Genomic DNA, 6,000 nt, shown 5'->3' with positions numbered 1-6,000 from the left:
GCCTATAGAAAGACTAGCGAAGCCGCTAGCAGGAGCAGCAGCAGCAGCAGCAGCAGCAGCAGCAGCAACAGCAGAGCGATCGGGTGGCGAGGGAACCGACGGACTCGAGTCAACCGAAGCTGGTGAAGCAGTGCACGCCCGGCTGCCGTCACGAGAGCACGGTCTACGTCGCTTGTGTGTGAATTACCACCACCACCCGTATTCGTACCACCCAACACGTCAAAGTCACGCGAGACAACAATCGGGGCGGCAGACTCCCCGAGTAAACGAGAGGTTCCGTTATTTCTCTATTTTCGTTCGTTGGTTTATCGAGGGTAACTGTACCACGGAATCGACACGTTTCGCGCGTTCGATAAGGCGCTCCGGGCTAGCCTCGTAATCCAGATGACAGAGGAGACGAAATAAAACCCGGTATAAACAATGACTCGGTCGTCGAAGATTTAGCGAGGAAATCTCGGAGCTTCGAAGAGGGAAATAACGAGACGAACGTATCGCCATGGAACGCGTCGTTTGAATCGAAAAGTTGAAGAAAAACGAAAAAAAAACAAAAAAACAAAAAAACAAAAAAACGTCGAGAATTTAAAAGAGCGACCTCGCGGCGACCCGTTTCCATAGCAACACGCATGGCGATCAGCTGACGGGCAGAGCATTTGACAATCGCGGCAGTACGCTGCGAACCAGCGTCAGCATTCGATCGTCATCCTCCTTCTCGTCGTCGTCGTCGTCGTCGTCGTAGTCGTAGTCGTTGCCTAACATTAACGACGTCGCACGGAACGGACTCGTAACTAAAAGACTACGAAGATCCGCAGGCGAGGACAAAAACTAAAGGGGAACTCTATTCGCTTCCGAACTCGCGGACACGAGGTGTACACGTCGTACAAGTGTGTTGATACAGTGGTATCACAAAAGCACCGAACCGGTAGTGCGTGTTCGTAACGTGCGTGGCGATTGAATCGGATATACGATACATTTGTACGTCGGACAATAAATAATTGGGTCGAAAAGACTGACGTCGAGTAGAAAATTTCGTGAAATGAAACAGGAGCTGAGATAAATTAGATTGTGGAAAAACTGAAAGAGAGAGAGAGAGAGAGAGAGAGAGAACTGTGCGAGACTCGAAAAGACAAAATAATCGCGAGTATTTATCCGGACTACTTGAGCGTCACGAGTCTCTAGGTATATATACGTAATGTATTTATGCGTTATATTGTGTCGGTGATAATAAGAGGAGCCTATGAAATAGGTGACAATCGTCGGACGTTCGTCAGTTGGTTACACGACGTTTTCACCGTCGCGATTCGCAGTTGGAGCGCCGGTTGCGATGGGGGATCACGCGTTATTCTTCTGATTCGCGGACACGGTAATATTACAACCGATAATCGAACGTCGAACCGTACGAGGGGTTGGGTAAATTCGGGACCGAAAGTGCCGAACGATTTCCATTAGCCGGACAATCATCTTTGTTCAACACCGATCGAGCGCGCGGAGGAATTCAGATAATAATAAGTGACACGATAAGTCGAGCGCTCCCGTTTTCCATGCATTTTTTCTTCCTCTACTTCTTATCGTTCTATTTCTCCTCCGAGTAACGCACGCCGTTCGGAACGACGACTTACAATTAGAATTGAACTGAAAACAGAGTCGACGAAATACGCGATGCTGGTGGTTCGCCGCGTTAATTCGTTCAGGGTTTCCGGTGCTCCGAAATTTGCGAGTTGATTTCACGCTATTCGGGGGTTTTACGTTGATCGTTCAATTCCGCGATCCGTTTAAAATTTTTCATCGATAAACGATCGATGGAGATCCGAACGAGTGTCGACTGAGTGTATCGGAAAGAAAAGCAAATAAAGAACAATGTTTGAAAAAACGAACGGACTAATATCGTTGCTGACATTCTGACCGTAGTCGTGTGACAGCTGCGTTGAAGCTGTAGGGAAATATTTTGACCGATCAGTCGAGAGAAGTAAAGTGAAAAATAGAAGATTATTGACTAAACACACACCGCGAACGAAGAAGACGATCTTTTTTCGTATTTATCTTTTTTTTTTTATTTTATTTTTTTTCATTTTTGTTTATTTTATTTATTTCCTTTGAATTTTTTTCCAAACCAAGTGGGTTCGTTTGATTTGTGATATACGATGTGTGCAGTGTACTGTGACCGCTACGTGATATTGTGAATAAAAAGCAAAGTAAGAAGAAAAAAAAAAATAAATAAATAAAGACGGCGGGAAATCTATTGAGTTGAGACTCCGACGATCGTCCTTGGATTAAAAAAAAAAAAAAAAATACATCCCAACAAAAACTGAAATCTTCACCACAAGAGCCGAGAGTCACAGTGAGTATCCTTTCTCGACATTGTTTACGTATAATAAACGCAAAAATATTCAGACGTGAGATTTTTCATCAATTGTGTTTTTCTGCGTCAGAAAAAAATGATTTCCCCGACAACGATCGAAGGATCATAGTTCGAGTCGCACCCCTACGGTTTTCATTCCCAATCGACGACTTGATTTTGTGTTTTCTAAAAAATTGTTCAAACAGCTTTTCACCAGGGACTTGTATCGGTATATAGGTCACGCTAATCGATGAAGCGAAGCTGCTAGTTTGGGGCCGAGGAGAATTTCGACTCCAGGACCAATTTGCCTCGTTCCGATCAAATCTCCTCTACAAACCAAACCGAGACCGAAATTCCACGATACCAATAATCCAGGTACATCCGAAACCGGAAGAGGAGCTAAACGTCCATGGAATACGCGCATATATTTTCCACGTATTTCTATCGTCGACTTTTCGTTTTTCCCTAGATTATAATTCAAGGGTCAGTGCATGTGTAGACACGAGGTTGCGGGAGAATATAGGTGCTGGTTGCAGTTACATCAATATACATGGCGTTTATATATAAATATTAATCGGCTTCGTCCAATCGGAATACATATATACACGCGTTTTTCCGAATGATCGTCGTGGTCAGCCTCGCCCGTCGAATGTAGCGCACGTGCACCTATATCCGCTAATTATGATGCTACTCGAATACCTGCGCGCTTACGGGTAAAATGCGTCGTCGGTATAGCCGACGCCGCCGCCGCCGCGCCGTCGCGATGTACGCGAATGTATGTATACATATAGAGCGCACGCGAGCACGGAAAATGTGACGTCGGTGTCAAAGCTGAGGAATTTGCGCACGCGCGCGCTACGTAACGACCAGATGAATCGGCGGTGGTCGTCTCCAGCGCCTGCATACGAGGCACGGAGGGCGAGCGCCGTGCGTCGCGTTCGCCGTTCCTCGCTGCCCTGGAATCGATGGCCATATATATATATATATATATATTTACGAACAAAGGCGAGCGACCCGCATGGAGCGGTGACGAACGGTATCGTCGATATTATCGCACCGCCGGGCGAAAACTTCCGACGGCGACAGCGTGTCACTCCCGCACGCACCTGCCTTGGCCGCTCTGACCGCCACCGCCTCGTGTCCCGCGACGTTTCGCTCCGTCGCCAGCCGCGGCTAATATTGACTTTTGTACATATACACGCGTACGAACGACAGACGGAAGCTTCACCCCGTCGTTGGCTGCCGGCCCGACGCTGCCGTCCTTGCGATACGATTCCGCACGATAGTTCTCATCGGTCGATATTATTTACCGCACATACGCCTGGCGGTGTATTCGTACGTGTAAATTACACGCGCCAAACGCGTGGGTATGCGTTATCTCGGTGCATACGGCCTATGCGCGCATGAGAGTGCATTGCAATTAGAATCGTACACTCCGTGTGATACTGGAGTACCGCGTGAGAGTTTTTTCCATTTTTTCCATTTTCTCTTTTTCCGTTACAGTCGTATGTTATATGGCGAAACCGATCTATGAGTTTTTCAGCTTCTTTCCGTCTCCTTTTTTTTCTACTCTTTGTAGTCGATACTGAAAGCTTCTTCGTTATCGCGGGGAATTTTTTTGCGCATCGATTTCTGGGAAATAAAAAGCCAAATGAATCGATATAATTCATCGAGAGACGATCGATTTCTCGTCGTGGGAATCTTAGATTATTTTGAATCGCGGTCCCCTCCGCGACCATCGCTCCGACACAATACGAGGCGTGTCGTCTCTGTGCGTAATAAGGTATACCCGCAAGTGTTGCGAGTTCGGTCGCATCGGAAGTCTGTCATTACTGCAGTGACCGAATAAAAATGTATAATACGTATAATCGAATAAAATATACGATGTAAATCTACTTCGATTCGTTATTTTCACTTTTTTTCTTTCTCTTCGAATTACGATCGGAAGTCGGGTTTCTTTTTTTTTTTTTTTTTTTTTTTCTTGTTTTTTCGTCTGGTCATTCGATTATTCAAAATTAGGATCACACGCGGTTACACGTCGATACGATATCTTCGTGGTATAACCGAATGTATTTTTCGTTACACCTTTACAATAAGAGTCGTCGATATTTTTTCACTCGTACATTTACCTACCTACCTACATACATATGTATGAGTGGTGGGTACGTTGAAGTTTTTATAGGCGACAGTAACAGCCGATGATACTTTGGTTATGAATGCGATACGAGTTACGTTTACGATGTAGTATAGGATTCGAGATAACTTCGGTGGTCAACTTCTCTCCTTTTTTTAATATTGTTACTTTTTAAATTATGTACGTATACTGTATATTCTCTTCACTTTTTATACTTCACTCGTACACTTTTACAAGTCGCATATATATATATGAAAAAAAACGTGCGTTATAAATTGTCGCACTCGTATAATTATCGTATGCACCGTTAATACTCGTCAATATTTTTTTCCTCCTTTTTCTTATCGTGTGAAAAAACTAAATCCGAATCTCTTTTTCCATTTCGTTTTCATCGAGGATTTTTTAATTACGTCGAATGTTCGGGGTTGCCGAACGAGAATAGAAAAGTGGTGGAAAATTATTTTTCGCTTGTCATTTTTCGTGGGCACTTTGTCTGCATCGTCGTTAAATATCGTCGTCCGCTTTCTCCCAAGGTATTCTCATTCGGTCGATGCGCCGCAATCCTTTGTAAAGTGCAGTTAAAAGCGGGACCATGACGATGGCGATCGGATGCAAGGGACGCTCATTAGATCGATCATATAACTGTTCGCTTAATAGCTTCGGCTTTTTCAACCTTTTGACTCTATCGTCCGACGGGTGGAGGTCGCCGAAAATCACCCAGACCGGAATAATTAATAATCGGCTCCGACTTTCGGAGGGCGTGTTAACTTCGGGCGGTTCGTAGGTACGCGCTGCGAACGCGTCGTCCGTATACGAATCTTATTATACATACATATTTACGGGTATCTTTTAGAGTCGACGACGCGGGTGACGATCATCGTTATGCGCATATATTTTCAGAGAGCGGTAAACGGATCCTGTAAATAGTCGTGGTACACGTCCGTCCGTATCTCGTATACTATACATACATATAACCATACCGCTCGAGGTATACGCGTACGTGGCACCCATCTACATCAAAGTCGTCGTAAGGGCGGGTTTTGACTGAATTCGTTCGACGAATAGACGAAGAATTGAAAGAAATCAATGGACGTCATCGCGCCAGCGGTCCGATAAGAATTTTCCTTCACCGACGAGGAGACTCTTAATCCGTGACTATTTTGGGCATTCGGCGTTGCGCGAAGCGGGTCGGTGTCTATTCCTACGTTTTCTATGACGCGGTGGTGCTCTCGGTCTCTGCCAGTCGGTCGATTCATACTCTTCTAAGAGATCCGTAAGAATCGGGCGCGGGGAGCGAGCCGTACGAGCCTCCTATCTTGTTGGCTGTCAGATTGTTGACAGAGGCAGTGACACGCTTAATAGGATTATTTATGCTCCGAAAGGCGCTTAAACGGTTCTCTAGCGTATCTCGACCAGATCTACCCGACGGCGTATGCGGTATAATTGTGTCGACACACGACGTCGTTCGGGTGTGTAGGTGAGAGAGGCTTATACTTATAATATACACCGGGGAACGGTGGGGATCACGTGA

At 45.5% G+C, this 6,000-nt stretch overlaps 1 protein-coding gene across 3 annotated transcripts in view; it reads left to right on the top strand.

Annotated features, from left to right (window-relative positions):
- Positions 1–455: 455 nt before the first annotated feature.
- The window catches only part of LOC105692785 (putative uncharacterized protein DDB_G0271982), a 253,124-nt gene continuing 247,579 nt past the window's right edge, over positions 456–6,000 (top strand). For all 3 annotated transcript variants that reach the window (XM_048652535.1, XM_025747116.2, XM_048652529.1), the window contains exon 1: positions 456–2,335. The gene's annotated coding sequence lies outside the window, so the exon portion shown is untranslated. The remainder of the gene's footprint in view (positions 2,336–6,000) is intronic.

This window comes from Athalia rosae, chromosome 1, assembly GCF_917208135.1.
Source record: "Athalia rosae chromosome 1, iyAthRosa1.1, whole genome shotgun sequence".
Taxonomy (NCBI): domain Eukaryota; kingdom Metazoa; phylum Arthropoda; class Insecta; order Hymenoptera; family Athaliidae; genus Athalia; species Athalia rosae.
The sequence above is the reverse complement of the archived record's forward strand: the minus strand, read 5'-3'. Positions and strand labels throughout refer to the sequence as shown.